The sequence below is a fragment of the Humulus lupulus genome, chromosome 1, assembly GCF_963169125.1.
Source record: "Humulus lupulus chromosome 1, drHumLupu1.1, whole genome shotgun sequence".
Lineage (NCBI taxonomy): Eukaryota > Viridiplantae > Streptophyta > Magnoliopsida > Rosales > Cannabaceae > Humulus > Humulus lupulus.
In genome coordinates this window covers 92,827,533-92,847,185 of record NC_084793.1, presented here as the reverse complement: position 1 = coordinate 92,847,185, position 19,653 = coordinate 92,827,533, and positions in this window count along the sequence as shown.

The following is a 19,653-nucleotide window of genomic DNA, read 5'->3' as shown; positions in this document are numbered from 1 at the left end:
TCATATTGGTATAAAATGATCGATATTAAGATAATAAACTTGAAACAGTTCACAGTAAAATAATGTTATGGAATCTTTAGATTAATTACTGCTAGTACGGTTCACTAGTATTATGAATACAAGTGACCTAGATCTGAGTCACTAGTGTAGTAGGACACTTTAGTATAGGTACTTTATACATAGTGATATATAGAACTGGACCATATGTGATTTGTTAATACTTGTTTTAACACTATTTCATAGTATTAATCAAACACATCAAATGATGATCATATACACGATGATCTTAATCCTGAGGTTACAATGAACTCCTATATATGTCATCTGATCCATTGATTCATTCGTTAAGGTTTGTCAAAATGATCAGGCTAAGAAAAATTGTTTTGGAGACTCAATGATATATATGGCTGGGGACATAGTTTAACAGTTATGAAATCTATACCTTCTTATAGATTGAATAATGGTTCCCTATTGGGTTGACTTTCTAAATTGAAAAGGTTATGGGAGCTCAAGTCGCAAACTTCTTCTGACACAACCTTCACTAGTAAAGTCAATGGTACATTGGGAACAAGATATAGTAAAAAGGGTAAAATGGTAATTTTATTCCCTTTTAATTATGAATAATTAATAGATGATTAACGTTATAAGTAATGATTATATCACTGGACACTTTATTCTCTAATAAAGTACCAAGTAAATATATGTCTATAATTATTATGAGTTCAATCTCATATTTATAGTGAAGTAATCATGAGATTAATAAATATGATTACTAAATCAAAGAGCTTTGATTAATAATCTATTGACAGATTTTTTAGCCAACTGACGTGGAGTCAAATAATTAATTAGAGAGCTTTCAATTAGACAATCAATACACCAGAAATTAGCCAAGAACCTGACAATAATGATCAATAAATAATAGAGAACACTAGGATTTATAGATGTAACACCCCAAGTTGCTAATAAGGTTTAGGACCTTGATTAGCGTGCCTGGAGGGCAATAAGTGAATTAACATGTTAATATATGAATTTAAATGAATATGTGTGATTAGAATGCATGTTTAGGTGGAATAAATATGCATGTGGGCCCCGTTTGTTTGTTAGGGGTAAATTGGTAATTTTAGCCTGCTGAGAGCATAATGTGATAATTGTATTATATGATTAGTACCACGTGTGAGTGGTGATATTATCGAGATGCACGTGCTGAGACGGTCCTAGGGAGCTAATTAGTTTAAAAGTCACAACGAGATTAGATACCCGGCTTGGGAGGAGCCTAGGGGTATTTTGGGGATCTTATAGTGTGAGTTTGTAAGCTAATGGTTAATGGAGATTGAGTAACTTGGGTGACCATTAGTAACCATTAGGGGTAACAAGTTTAGATGAGGAAATGGCAGAATTGTAAGAATGATGAAATGTCAAAGATGGCCTTGAGGTTTAGTTAGGAAATGAATTCTTTGGAGGGGTAGAGTAGTCTTTTGGTAGGATGTAGGAACCTTCAGTTGAGGGAAAGGGTGACTCACGTTTCAGCACTTAGGCATATCTTGTTTATGCTGAAAATTGGAAGAAAACCAGAATAAAAGAGTAAAGGAAGAAGGGGGCTGAAGTTGGGAGACCTAGGAGGAGAACCAAGGTAGTTTAAGGCAATTAAGTTGAACATAAGCCAAGATTATTCAGAGGTAAGGATTTGTCTTTGTTTTGTTTAAGTTTCAAGTTTGGTTTTTAGAGAATAAGCATGAAATTGAAAGAGAGTTGCGGCTGATTTTGCATGAGAATTCAGCTTGATAAGCAAGAGGAATTGGTTTAAAGCTGGGATTGGAGGGAGTTCAAGCTGAGTTATTGATTGAGGTAAGAGTTTTAAGCATGTTTGAATCTTTGTATCTGATGTGGTTTAAGAATCTAGAAGTTTGGTTTACATTCTTCAAGCTCTGGTTTAAGTTTTAAAAAAAGTTATGGTTAAGTCTTTTGAAATCTGAAACTCAAGTGTGGATTTTGGGTGTAATTGTGTAATTGAGCTTGTTGTTGATGTTTATAGGTTGTTAAATGGTTTACTTGGGGTTTTAAATTGATTTTGGAGTTTAGGAATGTGTTTAGGTTGAGTTGGATGTGTTTTGGCTCGGGGAAAATGCAGGGGAAAACCCAGATTTCTGGGTTCGCGAAGGGCCGCCGCAGCGCGAGGCTGTATTAGAGCTGGGGAGCTCTCTGACTTGCTGGGCGTCGTGGCCCTCACGTGTAGTGCCGCGGTGCAAGGCTATTTTCAGGATAGGGTAATTTTGCATTTTTGGGCATTTGTTCCGGGGGCTCGGGGAATGTTTCCGTTACGTTGTTTTGGGAAATTGGAGGTCCCAAGAGTATGGGATTGGTCCCGGGAAGTGGTTTTGGATTGGTTAGTAGTAAAGGATGTTTCTTATGTGTTATAACTAGGTTTCCGGAGAGGCTCGGGACAGAGGACCGTGCTCGTGACTTTGGTGCATTGTAAAGTTCGGGATACAGGTAAGAAAACTGTAGCACCCGTAGAGCAGGGCATGGGCCCATAGTGTTGTTGCAGGGCACGGCCCTAGATGGTATTTCTTGTTAGGGTGTAGCCTTGATTGAATTATTATATGCTTGAATGTTGTTTAAGTATGCTATATGTGGTTATGGTAGAATGAACGGCGGAGGGCCGAGAATGGTAGTGGGGCCGGGAATAACACTTAGCACATGGAGTGCTTATGGTTAGGGTGAGACCCCAATGGATACATGGGATATCCTTACGGTGAGAACCCAGGTCCCAGGCTTTGGTAACACTTCTGGGACGACATGGCCATACTTGTTTAGTCTGATGGGCTATCTGTTTTATCTGTGGATTGTCTAGTATGTTGATTAATTAATATGCATATGTTATGTGCTGTGTGAGTTTTCTTGCTGGGCCTCGGCTCATGGGTGCTCTGTGTTGCAGGTAAGGGCAAGGAAAAAGTCTATCAGCCATGAGTACGGAGAGCATGGGGCGACGCGTACATGTTTGGCCTGCCCGACTATTTTGGTTGGGGGCATTTTGAGAAATGGCTGTAATAAATTACGTTTTGATAATTAGTCATCTGCAAACCCGTTTTGAGTTGTAAATGTTTTATAAACTGTACTTTGGGATCCCAAATGTTGAACTCTTGGAACTTTTAATGAAATAGAGTACTTTTAAAGATTACAGCCTTGACTTTTTGTTTAATCACACTTTTGTTCTAAAAACCTCATTTAGCGAGTTAGTTGCACATTTTAAACACACTTAGTAACGACTCTAAGGTAGTAGGGCGTTGCAATAGAGGTTTGACCCCAAAGATTTGTAATGACCTACGTCCTCTTAGGTTTGTATTAATCTTGAAGGTCTACAAGAGATTACAAGTGAATTTCTATGTGTAAAAAGACAATACAGGATAAAGGAATCACTGCTAAATACCAAGTCAAGCTTCTTGGTATATTCCTGGTGCTGGTCGGTAGGCTATTTTTCTGAACCCCCTTCACCGTGGTGGAGGGTTTGTATTTATATTGTCCCTCTCATCCCAGGGTTGCGCCTAAGCATAACTAATGGGGAAATATCCCTTTATTCTCATATGTGTTTGTTGTCCTATTCTTCAGGAGTCTTGACCAAGTTTTTAGGGTTGTTAGGCGCTCTTAGCGGATGGTTGGGCAATTCTTGCGAAATGTTGACGGTGAGTGTAACTGCTTTCATCCGGGTAGGTATGTCTGTTTGTCATACCGACCAGCTGTTCTCCTGGCAAGCATACCGAGCAACGATTGTTATTCATTTGTCAAGTGTACTCCAGCCAACTAAGTCTTTGTAATAGTATGTCGAGCAATAACTTGTCGTATATCTTGTGGCTATTCATTGATCAACCTGTCGGGAGGTATACCTAGTATGTTCCAAATGTCCAAGCTTAATGCCACGTCAGACATGCCAATTTTTGGGATAACATTTTCCCCCCAAGTTTGAAATGGTGCCAAGCAACATGGAAACTTTCTTTCTAGTGGCCATACCATCCAGTCTAGTAGGAGGTACACGCCCCTTGCTACATGGCATAACACCTGGTGTAGTTATAGCCTTAGTATTTCTAAGAAATGACCTTCCAATTCTTCTCGCCACTTTTTGGAACCATAAAGCAACATAATAGTTCTTCATTAAGTGTACCTCGCAGTTACTGAAGAGTAGCTGATGTATTTGGTGGCTGAGGCAAAGTGATTGGATGGGCGTGCTGATGTGTCTGAGGAGATGTGCCTGTGGTGGCCGAGGGGACTGATTAGTGGACTGACGCATTGAATTCCTATAGGGAGGAACTCATTTTTCCTCACCTATAAGTAGGGGTGCTCTTTCCTACCCTTTTCTTTTGCTTTTTTTTTTCTTTTGCTTCGAATAGACTCAGGCCATCATGGAGAAACCCTAAATCTCTTTCTCCTAGCCCGTCCGAGAAAGCTAACTTGTACTCTGGTCCCTTCTTCAAGCGATCTTCGCACCCCGAACTCGTCCTCGGAGCTTTAACTACTGCAGCAAGTAAGTTTCCTAGGCTTTTCTTTTTTGTTACATTGTGACTATGAGTAATTTTATTGATGAGCCCATAGATTTCTTGAATGTACACTGCATGAATCCATAAATAGATGGCTACTTTGAGTGTCTCTTGGCCTAGATAACCCTTTTAAACTTCCCATTTTGTAAAAACACAGGGTTTCAATCTCCTCTTTTTGTTGATTTACGTGTGGTGTTTTTAAGAGAGTCATGAAGAACATCACTCAAGAAATGTTCTTGGGAAGAAATTCCTCTTTCTTGAGTTCCCTTATTTTAAATCTGATCGGTATAACTCATGAATCCCTATTGACCAGCACTTGTTCGTTGTTCTCACCTCACCTTTCCCTTTCTCTTGTGTGCGCAAAGGGGAGGTGACCACCGAATTGTGTTGTAAAACTCCATTCTCAACGATCGATAGCCTGTATGAAACACACCAACCATAGCAAAGAGGAAGGAGACCCCCATGTGGCACGCCATGCCACCAGTGGGGTCACAAAGGGGGTCCTTTCCGCCGAGGAAGAGCCAAGCTCTTCGGGCAAGAGGGAGAAATTGGGTTCGAATATGCCATAGAGATCCATACCAAGGCTATTGTTAATCTTTCCTCTGAGATAGACGAGGCCCCCTGTATGAAGCTCCTAAGAGCACGATTTATGACAAGTAGCTACAAAACATCAGAGAGCATTTCCATCTCAGAGATTTTCCATCTTCAAACGTGTATATTTACAAACTTCCGAGCACCCTGGGGCTCACTTCTCCACCTAGAGCAGATACCATATGAATGCGGGTGCCACCCTCCCTCTTCTGCCATACTTTCGCAGTGTGGCAAATTATTTCGGGCTTTTCCTTGGCCAAATTAGTCCTAAGGGCATCAGATTCCTTTCAACCTTTTATGTTTTGCACCAATCTTTAGACTGGCCAGTACTGATCGCACACGAGATTAATTATCTCTTTGACCTCAAATCCAACCCTCGCCAAGGCAGGTCGAGGTATTTCTACTTTATCCACCAGGACTCCAACATTTACCTGTCGAACACTGAAGGTATCTCCAAGGTTGGGGAGTACACTAGCCAATATTTTGTCACAGACAACATTACTACAAATCACCTATCATTCCATCACAATGGTCCCTTTAGTTTCCCAGCCCCCACTAGAGAAATGGAATCAAGGGCCAGAATGCTAGCTGCTATGGACCCTTGCAACAAAGATCTAGTGGCCCTGACTACCGCAGAAAGACTCGTATCCACTGGGCTCTATCCTGCTCCCCAGACTCGGGCTAAAGATGCCACCCCTACCAAGAAATCACCAAAGCAACCTTTGTCCATTTCTAAATCTACTAGTCCACTCCCCAGCAACAAGCAAACTAGATCCCCAATCCCCCCGTCTAGACCCTACGTGGCCCATTGGACCAGAAGTTCATTCGGGGTTGTCATGAATGAGCCTGCCGAGCATGGTACTCCGAAAGTTGCCATCACCCCCCAGCCTAGCAAGGGCAAAGAGGCTGTAGTAGAACATATAAACTTGGACTTGTCAAGTAACGATGGGGGACTTCCGCTTGAGGCAGCCGACTGCTTGGGGGGAGCTGAAGAGGTGATAACTCTAGAATATAGAGTTATCTTTAATACTTTTAGCTTATAATGTGATTGAAAAAAGATGAGTGGTTTGATTCTTTGTCTATAGAATCGAGTCATTTTCTTTTAGTTGGGTTCAGGATTTAGTTTTGGTTTTATGAGGAAAAATAAGTAAGAAAATGATAAATTGGATGAAATTGAGTGAATTGGAAATGAGCTAATGTGATTTAATATGATAATTTTTGGTGCAGGAATTCTTAGGTTGTTGCAGCAATGCTGAAGCATTCTGTCTAGACAACAAGCATTTCTTGGGTCACGTGAGAAGTTGCCACCTCAACAGTATAAATCTTTTTTTTTCAATTAACTTGACTTGGGCTGAAGATTAAATTAAGAGATTTGGGCATTTAATTGTGTTGGTGCATGTTTAGCAAAAAGACAACAAATGGGAAGAAAGAGGCCCATGTGGGCTTAAGGAAAAGAAAGAAAATGGGAGCCCTAATATCATGTATGCTTATCCTCACTTTTAAAAGGGGCACGTGCAGTAGAAGCAAGGGACAACCAGCAGCCACCATTGAAGAAAGTGGAGAATGAAGAAAAAGAAAAAGAAGAAGAAATTCCAAGCTTGAAGAGAAGAATCCAAGGAAGAAAAGGAAGAGGAGGAAGATAAGATTATTAACTCATCATCTTTGGCTTGTTTTGTCCTCTTAAATCTCATTTAAGTTTGTAATTTCTTTAACATTTTCTATTTAAATACCCATGGGCTCTTTTTTATTTTGGATTTGTGTTCTTGAATTTAGCCATGAACTAAATCTTTTTAGGCTTGAATTATTGATGAACTCCATGTCTTAATTCCAATTTTCTAGCATTTTATTTTAGCAATTGACGCATTGTTCATTCAAAAGTGCTTATTGATGATTTCTTGTTGTTGATTGGCCACTAATGCCAAGATATTGAGTTATATTTGTGCTGGGAAGTTTGAATATAATTGAAAGATTTGAATGACACAAGTGAATAATCTTACCAGGTTATGGTTCTGAATAGCATAGTAATGTGTTATTTACCTTGTGTAACCATTATGAATTGATGCTTAAATTCTGGGTTCTTAAACTTGATTGTCATAGGAATAGGTTAACTTAGGTGAAAGAATCAATAACATAGGATTTGGAAAAGTTCTATGAATTAATGTGGAATTCTTGTTAATTCTGGGTATTTTTGCTGAGATTTTGCTGCAGCAAAACATACAGGTCAATTGACATAGATGAATTTAATAATTCAAGCCCATTTCACCAAATTGAATTTTTCTTGCTTTTATATTGTCATCTTAGTTTATTTTTAAGAATTTTCAATTTACTTTGCATCACTATTAAATTTTTTGGTAATTGATTTATGCAAAATTATTTGCCAATTCAATCCCTGTGGAGACAATACTCAACTTATCACTTTATTACTTGTTTGCTGACTGTGTACACTTGCACAATTTACGCAACAAGAGGGTGATCTGACTCTTCTTCCACAACTTACTTTTGCTTTTTGCTTAATAATGATGATTTTTTGTTTGTTTGCTTTAACCCTGCTCGGTACTTTTGCTAATCTTTTGCTCTCATTTTGCAGATATGTCGTCCGTATTTTTCAAGAAATTTTCCTAGAAGCATACAAGTGGTCCTAGCAGTGAAGTTCCCCCTGCCAAGTGCCAAAAAGCAAACCCCCTGTCGAACCTACCAGGCAAGCCGAGACAACCCCTGACAAGGCCTCTTCTTGGAAAAAGGCGCTAACTCCATCTCGTAAATCGGTCAAAGGCAAAGGATTATCTATTGAGGACAGTACCTATAGGGCCAGTGCACCGGACTTGACCAACCTGAGCAGAGTTCCCGATAGTACTGTTGAGGATCCTGCTGAAGAGGTCCATGGACCTCTGAAGAAAGCTCTGGCTATCCAACAAGGACACATAAAAAGGGTTTCTACTTCCAGACCGAATTCATGGATACTCTCAGTAGAAAATCTCTAGAATTCATTACTAGCACCGGTCTTCTAGTTGTTACCAAGGTAAGTAATGAATTTGTTCAATCTCTGGGAGGTCTTTCTTCTCTTGTTATTTGTTCTGAATTTCTTTATTTCATATTGTAAGGTATGTTGACTCTCAACTACGCTCATCACCAAGCTAAGGGGATGAGCAAACATGTAGTCAGCCTAGTGAAAGAGTCTGAGGAAAAAACTTCTTAGGTAGCCCAACTGACCGAGCAAGTCCAGCAGCTTCAACAGGCCACCGAGCAGATTACCAAAGGAAACAAGAGGCTCAAATCTGCTACTGAGCAGAGGAATCTTGACGTTAACTGGCTGGAAAGGAGGATTGAGGAGTTAAAGGAGAAGAACACTGATGATGGGAGAGCCGCTCAGGAGGAAAAAGATAAGCTGGCAGAGGCTCTTAAACAAGAGAAAATTGACAGGGCCACTAATGCTAAAGCCTTGGAGGAATTTGGTATGAGCACCTTATATGATTTCTGGGCTCGTAACAGGACAGTGGACTTTAGTTATCTGGGAGAGGCTTATGATGAGCTGATGCACTACTGTACTGAGCAAGAGAAGAATGAGGCCCCGACCATCCATACCAAGAAGCCTCCAGCCTTCGAGCTAGAATCTATCGTGCTCCCCAGTGAACCGATTATAACGGCCCCTGAAAAAGATGCTTTGCCCTCCAGTATGACTGCTTTAACTAAAGCTCTGACCCCTGCCGACCAGTCTAGTAGATTTCTTATTGAAACCCCTACTGTCGAGTCTGACCAGCAAATCCAAGGCTCTTAAAAACTTTACCTGTTATTATTATTGTTGCAAATACAAAAATGGCTAAGACGAGCAGCCTTTAATCTCAAGCAATCTTTTACTTTAGTCAAAATAGCATGGTTTAGCCGAGCAGTCTTTAATCTCGAGCAATATTTTACCTTTTTATAAAATTCTTCACGTTATAGCTATATATCCACTCGTTCTTTTATTTTTCTAGCTACTCGATATATACTATTTTTGGAGCTGCGCAGCTCTGTGAATCAGAGCTGTTCAGTTTTTTCGAATGAGTTGTAAACATAAATTGTTCAACCCTATCTACAGAAATTTTTTTATGGCTCTAATTTTTTTCCAGTACATACCGAGCAATGCACAAGCACTTTAACATTAATAAAATTGAATGTTTCTAATTCCTTTTGATTACGTGCTTTTCTCTCTGCTTGTCCATGTATGAATATGGTGCCCCCCAAGTGACCGAGCAGGATTCATAACTCTTGGGTTATCCTCTTGGTCACTTGCCAACTAACCAGAGATTTTCGTAATAACTTGTTCGGGGGAACTTGGGTTCGCCAAAACCTACAAATTTTTATACACTGCCGACAATCCATGAAATAAATTCATTAACTTGTATGATCAATAAATAATAGAGAACACCAGGATTTATAGAGGTTCAGCACCAAATATTGGTAATGACCTACATCCTCTTAGGTTTGTATTAATCTTGAAGGTTTTCATAAGAAAACAAGATATTACAATTGAATTTCTATGTGTAAAAGACAATATTGTATGAATAAATCGCTGCTAAATATCAAGTCAAGCTGCTCGGTATATTCCTAGTGCTGGTCGGTAGGCTATTTTTCTGAACCCCTTCCACCGTGGTGGAGGGTTTGTATTTATACTGTCCCTCTCTTCCCAGGGTTGCGCCTAAGCATAACTGATCGGGAAATATCCCTTTCTTCTCGTAGGTGTTTGTTGTCCTATACTTCAGGAGCCTTGACCAACTTTTTAGGGTTGTTAGGCGCTCTTAGCGGATGGTTGGGCAATTCTTGAGGAATGCTGATGGTGAGTGTAACTGCTTTCATCCGGGCAAGTATGTCTGTTTGTCATACCGACCTGCTGATCTCCTAGAAAGCGTACCGAGCAGCGACTGTTATTCATTTGTCAAGCGTACTGTGATCTTGCGGGTATTCATTGATCAACTTGTCGGGAGGTTTACCCAGTCTGTTCCAAATGTCCAAACTTAATGCCACATCAGACATGTCAATTTTTGGGATAACATAATCTAATATTTATTGGAGCTTGATATTATAGGTCCATAGGTCTCTAGCGTGGCTCTATCAACACTATATAAATGTAAGAGTTGATACAAGGGTAAGACTGTAATTTGGAAATTTGAGAAGAATTTTATTCTTCAGGTCAAATACACAATTATATGATAATTGATGTTGAATAATGAATTTGTAATTAATTATTAAATTTTCGAAAATATATTTATTTATTTAAACATAGAAATTCAAAATATAAATAAATAAATAAAGTTTTGAAATTAATTATTCTATTTGAGTGGGGGAAAATAAAATTGGTAAGTCAAAATAGTTTTTGATTTATTGAATTTTAAAAGATGATGATAATGATAATGATCAATTTGAATTTTCAATTTTCAATTTAAAATTGAAATATTGAAATATGGTTGTGATCTTTTCCTTAAAAAGATAATAACATATTTTGTGGAATGGTTGATTTTAATTAAATAAATAAATAAAAGAAAAATACAATATCCCTGAAAAGGGAATACTGCTACACCCATGACACAGTCCAGGGACTGTGCCATGCGTGTAAGACAGTATAGATAAAGTATCTATGTTGTTTTTATTTTATTTATTTCATTAATTAATAATTTGAAAATAATTTTTTTCAAATTTTGTAAGTTAGAAATTACTTAAGTCAATTCCTATCATCATTATGATATTATTATTATATTACTAATATTATTATGAATAATAAGGTAATATAAAATCTCTAATATATGTATTATGTAACAAGAAGAAGAAAACAAGAGAGTGGTAATTCATAAAAAGTTTCAGAATTTGTCAGACAAAAAATTGTCATCTTCTTCTTCTTTTATCTAACCATTCTCAAGCCATAATCCAAGTTCCCATGTGTTGAGATATACTTGGGATTTCTAAATTATAAACTCTTGTTATTTATGTGCCTAGACACATTTTGAGGTCTAGAGAACACTCCAGAAGATCGTGGTTTGAGTACTCAAAGCATTGGATAGTAAGATCGATATATTTACGAAAAGACCCAATGACACTTGATAGGCTTCAAGAGGTAAATATTTATATTCATGAGATATTTGTATAAATGTGCATATGATATATATTAGTATGTATATAATTATATATATGTTGCATGCTAATGATATTGCATATTAATGTTTCCTGTCTAAATATTTTCTTGAACATATAAACTCTATATATGAGAGATGAAATTTTTTTGTGTTTAATAACGCTGGGCCCACCACGTCATTTTCTGTAACGCCCTACTACCTTAGAGCCGTTACCAAGTGAGTTTAAAAAAAATGTGCAATCACTCGCTAATCGAGACTTTTAAAGCAAAAGTGTAATTAAGTCATAAACAAAGTAGAATTTTTTTGGAAATAACTCTATTTCATTGAAAATCATAAAAGTTTGACACCTGGGATCCCAAAATACAGTTTAGAAATATTTCCAACATATAAATACAACCAAGGTGGCTAAACGACAAAATCTAGTTTTTACTACAATCATCTCCCAAAATCCACTGGCTGTGGTAGCCAGGCAGGCCAAACATGTACACGTCGCCTCATGCTTGCTACACTCATGGTTGGTTGGCTTTCTCCTTGCCCTTACCTGCACCACAGAGTACCCGTGAGCCGAAGCCCAGCAAGAAAACCCACAAACAGATAACATATGCAAAACCAACACATAGCATATAAACAGGTCATCAATAGGCTAAACACATACGGCCAAGTCGCCCCAGGTGCTTTACCAGGCCCTGGGTTTGCGGTCCACACCGTGAGGATATCCCATGTATCCTTTAGGATATATTCTAGCAACTCGCACTCCGCGTGTTGAATGCTGCTTCCGGCCCTGGCCCCTTGATGCACTAGGCCTTGCACTCCACGTGCCTATCACCGTTCCTAGCCCATTGCCATTCTCGGCCTTCGCCGTTATCGGTATTCACCATTCACGGCTCATGCCGTTCAATCAACACATTCACATATGATAAAGGTAATCAACAAGCTAAGCATACATAAACACAATCAAAGGGTCAAACCCCACTACACAGTCATATAGGGTCGAGCCCTACAACTCAATAACATAGGGCCGAGCCCTGCAACTTAATCACATATAGGGTCGAGCCCCACAACTCAATTACATAGGGCTGAGCCCTTCAACTCACGCTCTACGGGAAAGAGTAGTTTTCTTACCTGAGTCCCGAGCTTTCCGAGCACCGATGTCCTGAGCACAGTCCTCTAAACCGAGCCTCGCCGAAGCCCTAATCACAACGCATTAACAATATTCATCCATCAAATTCCAATCCATTAACTAGCTTTAAATCACAATTCTAGTCTCCGGGTCAATCTCGAGCACCCTAGGTTAAATTCCCAAGCCTAGAATATCAAAATCCCAAAATCCCTTAATGGTCGAGACATTAGCCAACCATGCCACGACATGGCCCAACCAGAGACCTCCAAATGCCCAAAAACAGGTAAGGGTTGTGGCATTACTCAGGCCATGCCGCGGTCTGCCTCCTTCCTCAGCACACCTCAAATTCGAAGGGCTGCGGCTCACCAAGAACTATGTCGCGGCCCGACCCTTCGAACCCAGATAGAAACCTCCATTTTTGACACCCAAACCTCTCCCAAACCAACTACAAAGTCCATGGTGATATCTTCCCACTTCCATTCTAGAATCCCCAGAGGCTGCAACAACCTCGCTGGCCTCTGATGCTCAGCCTTGACCTGCTGACAAGTTAAGCACTTGGCCACATAATCCACCACATCCCTCTTCATGCCCGACCACCAATACAAAACTCTCAAATCCTGGTACATCTTTGTTGTACCCGGGTGCAAAGAATAGGGAGTGGTATGCGATTCATCTAAGATCTCCCACCAGATATCAGAATCCATCGGAACACAGATCTGACCCTTATACTTCAGTAACCCCATCTCTGAAATAGAAAAGTCCTTAGTCGCTCCGACTAAGACATTCTCTCTGTGACCTCTTAACTGGGAATCCTTCCCCTATGCCTCCTTGATCCTCTCAAGAAGTGTAGACTGAAGAGTGATGTTGGCCAACTGTCCAATCACCAATTCTATACCTGCTCTGGTCATCTCCTCGGCTAGCTTATCAAATATCTGTCTCGAACTAAACAATTGTCCTGGGCCTTTCCGACTCAACGCATCAGCTACCACATTAGCCTTCCCAGGATGGTAAAGGATATCACAATCGTAATCCTTAACCAACTCCAGCCACCGCCTTTGGCGCATATTCAGGTCCTTCTGAGTAAAGAAATACTTTAGGCTCTTATGATCGGTGTATATCTCGCACTTCTCACCATAAAGATAATGCCTCCAAATCTTAAGTGCGAACACCACCGCTGCCAACTCCAAATCATGCGTGGGATATCTCTGCTCATACTCCTTTAACTGTCTCGATGCATAGGCTATCACCTTACCAACATGCATCAACACGCACCCCAAACCCTGTCTGGATGCATCACAATAAACCACAAACTTTTCATTATCTGTCGGCAAGCTTAACACTAGCGTGGTGATCAATCGCCGCTTCAACTCCTTGAAACTGTTCTCACAGCTGTCCGTCTAGACATACCTTGTCTTCTTCTTTGTCAGTTCTATCAATGGCGTAGCTATTCTGGAAAACCCTTCAATGAACCGCCGATAGTACCCCGCCAAGCCCAGAAAGCTTCTCACTTCAGGAACATTGCTCGGTCTAGGCCAATCTCTGACCGCCTCAATCTTACTTGGGTCAACCAGAATCCCCTCCTTACTGACAATATGGCCTAGAAATGTAACTTGTGGTAACCAGAACTCACACTTACTGAACTTAGCATATAACTTATGCTCCCTCAACCGCTGTAGAACCAACCGCAGATGGTGCTCGTGCTCTGTCTCTGACTGAGAATACACCAGGATGTCGTCGATGAACACAATCACAAACTTATCCAGATAATCCCTGAAAACCCTATTCATCATGTCCATAAAGGCTGCTGGGGCATTGGTTAATCCAAAGGACATAACCAGGAATTCATAGTGTCCATACCTTGTTCGGAAAGCGGTCTTTGGTATGTCCTCCTCCTTAATCCTCAACTGATGGTAACCTGATCAGAGGTCTATCTTGGAAAACACTGTTCTTCCCTGTAACTGATCAAACAAATCGTCGATCCTAGGTAGTGGATACTTGTTCTTAATGGTTAACTTGTTTAGCTCCCTGTAATCAATACACATTCGAAGGGATCCATCCTTCTTCTTAACGAATAACACTAGAGCACCCCATGGTGAGAAACTCTGTCTGATGAACCCCAAATCAAGTAACTCCTGCAACTGAATCTTCAACTCCTTCAATTCTGCTGGAGCCATTCTAGAAGGTGTCCTAGATACTGGTTCCGCTCCTGGTACCAACTCTATAACAAAGTCAATCTCCCGCTGCGGCGGCAACCCTGGCAAATCTGCTGGAAACAAATCCAGAAACTCACACACCAATTTGGTCTCCCCCGGTCCAACCGACACCAGCCTAGAGGTATCCACAACGCTCGTTGGGAATCCCATGCAACCCTCCTGCATCAGGTCTCTAGCCCTTAATGCTGAAATCATTGGTACCCGCAGTCCACTAACTGTTCCCACAAACACAAAGGGTACCTCCCCTTCCGGTTCAAAAGTCACCATCCTGCGCTTGCAGTCAATCGTTGTCCCATACTTCGATAACCAATACATCCCTAGAATCATATCAAAGTCATCCATCTCTAGCTCAATCAAATCAACAGACAGTTCCCTACCATCTACCTATACTGGCAATGCTCTAATCCATTTCCTAGAGACTACCAGTTCTCCTGTTGGCAACAAAGTCTGAAATCCCCTAGCATACACACCACTAGGTCTACAAAGCTGATCTATCACTCTAGTAGATATAAATGAATGGGTAGCCCCTGAATCAAACAATGCAGTATACAAAGAACCAGCACTAGAGATCTAACCTATCACAACTGAGGGGCTAGCCTCCGCCTCAGTCTGAGTCAAAGTAAATACCCTGGCAGGAGCAAGACTGTCACTCTACTTCTGCTCCTCTTTCTTGACTTGAGGGCAATCCCTCTTTAGATGACTGGCACTCCCACAAACAAAGTAGGCCCTGACCCTGCACTCAACCTGATGTCGACGTCTGCACCGCAGACACACTGGGAAACTCCTCCAGTTGTCACTTCCACTCTGACGGCCAGTAGAAGCACCCCGTGCCCTCTTATCTGAACTGGGAGGAACAAAGGAATCCGGGGCCTTCTTCTTCTGCTCACTAGAACCACCACCCCGATTGGATCCAACAAAAGGAAGCACTGTCCTCCTGGCATCGCGCCTAATGACGCTTTCCTTCCAGATCTGATCTTCGGCCCTATCAGCTGTAAGGGCCTTGTCCACTACCTGGGCATAAGTAGTAGTCTCTGGATCCAATGTAATATTCACATCGCGGGCGATCATAACATTCAACCCCCATACAAACCTGTCTCTCCTTGCCGCATCAGTCGGCACTAGATCTGGCGCAAACTTCGCCAAACTATAAAATCTCCTAGCATACTCAGTCACTGTCAATCGGTTCTGAGTCAGGTTGACGAACTCATCAACCTTCGCAGCTCGAACTGCCGCACTATAGTACTTCTCATTAAATAAGTTTCTGAACTCTTCCTAAGTCATAACTGTTACGTCCCTTCTTTGAACTACCACATCCCACCAGATGCGGGCATCCTCTCTAAATATGTAGCTAGCACAAGCTACCCTCTCATTTCCCTGAACCCTCATAAAATCCAGAATCGAGGAAATCATATTCATCCACTGCTCTACTCGCAGTGGGTCTGGTCCACCCTCGAAGGTGGGAGGATGATGTTTCCTGAACCTCTCATACAAAGGTTCCCAGTTATTCTCCATAGCAGACTAAACAGGCACTGGCGCCGCAACCTGCTGAACTGGCTACCCAGTGACCTGAGGTGAGGCTTGCTGCCTCAACTGTCACAACTCTTCCTCTGTTTGCTGCAGTCTCGCTTCCATCTCAGCAAACATCTCTTGCCAATTCTGTGGGGCAGGTGGAGGGTCCTGACCCTGGTTGTCATCCTCGACCCTACTGCCGCAGAGTCTAGATGATTGTCGAGGCATCTCAACAAATATGCCTGCAACCAACGACGCCTCTCATCAGGCATGATAACAACATCCAAAACCACCTCCCAAACACATTAGCCATCCACAAACAATAATTCACATAACATACAAATAACATATAACACACAACGGGCCATGCCCTGGCATCATGCATATGTTAACTCATTCATCATGCTCTATATGAAATAAGCAGGCAAACAGGGCATTCAAGCACATATTCATACATATTAGTCAATCATACCAACAAACCTTGAGTCGAGCTTGTCACTGACAGTGAGCGTACATGTTCGGTCAATCTCCAAAACCATAAACCTTGGCTCGCTCTGATACCAAGTTGTAACGCCCTACTACCTTAGAGCCGTTACCAAGTGAGTTTAAAAAAAATGTGCAATCACTCGCTAATCGAGGCTTTTAAAGCAAAAGTGTAATTAAGTCATAAACAAAGTAGAATTTTTTTGGAAATAACTCTATTTCATTGAAAATCATAAAAGTTTGACACCTGGGATCCCAAAATACAGTTTAGAAATATTTACACAATATAAATACAACCAAGTCGGCTAAACGACAAAATCTAGGTTTTACTACAATCAGCTCCCAAAATCCACTGGCTGTGGTAGCCAGGCAGGCCAAACATGTACACGCCGCCTCATGCTTGCTACATTCATGGTTGGTTGGCTTTCTCCTTGCCCTTATCTGCACCACAGAGCACCCGTGAGCCGAAGCCCAGCAAGAAAACCCACAAACAGATAACATATGCAAAACCAACACATAACATATAACACAGGCCATCAATAGGCTAAATACATACGACCAAGCTGCCCCAGGTGCTTTACCAGGCCCTGGGTTCGTGGTTCACACCGTGAGGATATCCCATGTATCCTTTAGGATCTATTCTAGCAACTCGCACTCCACGTGCTAAACGCTGCTTCCGGCCCTGGCCCTTTGCCGCACTCGGCCTTACACTTCACGTGCCTATCACCGTTCCCAGCCCATTGCCATTCTCAGCCTTCACCATTATCGGTATTCACCGTTCACGGCTCATGCCGTTCAATCAACACATTCACATATGATAAAGCTAATCAACAAGCTAAGCATACATAAACACAATCAAAGGGTCAAACCACACTACACAGTCATATAGGGTCGAGCCCTACAACTCAATAACATAGGGTCGAGCCCTACAACTTAATCACATATAGGGTCGAGCCCCACAACTTAATTACATAGGGTCGAGCCCTTCAACTCATGCTCTACAGGAAAGAGTAGTTTTCTTACCTGAGTCCCGAGCTTTCCGAGCACCGATGTCCTGAGCACAGTCCTCTAAACCGAGCCTCGCCGAAGCCCTAATCACAACGCATTAACAATATTCATCCATCAAATTCCAATCCATTAACTAGCTTTAAATCACAATTCTAGTCTCAGGGTCATTTAGTTTCACCAAACATGGTAAAAGATTCAATCCCGAGCACCCTAGGTTAAATTCCCAAGCCTAGAATATCAAAATCCCAAAATCCCTTAAGGGTCGTGGCATTAGCCAACCATGCCACGACATGGCCCCAACCAGAGACCTCCAAATGCCCAAAAACAGGTAAGGGCCGCGGCATTACTCAGGCCATGCCGCGGCCTGCCCTCATTCCTCAGCACACCTCAGATTGGAAGGGTCGGGGCTCACCAAGAACTATGCTGCGGCCCGACCCTTTGAACCCAGATAAAAACATCCATTTTTGACACCCAAACCTCTCTCAAAACCACCCACAATCATCCCAATTTCACAACTCAATTATCCACAAACTTCCCACAAGATTCCAGCAACAAAACCTAGCTGAAACCTAGACTAGAAACCCATTAAAAATCCATTTCAATCTCTGAAATTTTCTAACTCAAGAACTCAAAACCCAGCCATGGAAACACTATAATTCAATCTTTAAACTTTAAATTGGAGCTTACCTCAACTGCAAAACCAATCTTCCAAGAGTTTTCTGGCTTAACTTCCAAGGTTCCAGCCTCAATTTATTCTTCAAATTCAAAAACCCAAAACCTCTTAGAACACACCCCAAAAAACACAACACTTAAATATTAAAACCTTAATTCAAACCTTACCTCAAACTCTGCTTGAATCCACCATCAATCTTTGAGTTAATCTCCAATTCTAGAGCTCCAATTCTTAGAGTTCTAGCTAAGATCACCAAGTCTCTGTGTTTTTCTTTGGGAGAAAAAGAGAAAGAAGGATAAAGGGTCGGTTTCTACAAGTCTCTCAATAATTCTTTCCTTTTTGTTTCATTTAACTTAGTCTATGTGGTTACCTCAAGGCTCGGGATACCAAAACATCCCCGAGGGCAAAATGGTAAATTTTCCCCAATATCTCCTCCTAGACATTCTATCCTCAAATATATCTCCAAATATTTATTTCTATAACTCGATAACCCCATAATACATCTAATACCCAAAGTACCCCTCGACTCGCCTTGAGTCGGATTCTCAACCCCGTTGTGACTTTCTGGCTAACCGCTCCCCAGGACTGTCTCAGATCGTGCTACACAGAGATATATCACATGCATATCATATTTATCACATTTACGCCCTCAACGGGCTAAAATCACGAACATACCCCTAACATCCATATTTAATTCAGCTAAACATGCATCTTTATCACATGCATATTTAATTCAGCTAAACATGCATCTTTATCACATAAATCCACATATTAACATATTAAATCATTTATTGCCCTCCAGGCATGCTAATCAAGCCCTATTAGCAAACTTGGGTCGTTACATTTTCGATGTGCACTCTTATTATTTTTCCATCAATTGGTACAAGAGCAGGTCATTAATCTCTGCATATTATTAATTGCTGTGTGGGACTATGTACATTTTTATATTTTATGTGATATATGTTTGAATGGATGGATGTTTATATTGATGATGATAGATTCTTAAGCGTTGTTTATAATGGTGCTTTTGGGTTTAGGAATTGTTCTTAAAATTTATAGATTAAAAATGTAAGCCAAATTTTTTGGGGCATAGGAATTTTGTAATTTTTCTTTTAAAATTTCTAAGATGGCTCAAGCCTGGAGCACGAACCCTGAGGCCCGAGTTGTGCCCCTGCACCTACCTACGCCCGCCTGCGCCCACACTGCACCCATGCCGAGTCGTACCCACACATGCCCAATCTGTCATGCCCACGCACGCCTGCACCCAGCCGTGCCCGCCTGCGCCAGCCGCGCCCATGCTGTGCCGCATGCCCAGGCCGTGCTACAGCCCTGCACCCAGCTGCGCGCTTCTGCAACCCCCATGAGTCATGGCCTCCTCCACCGCCAGACTCTCTTGCCGCCATCCACATTGGTGACACACTTA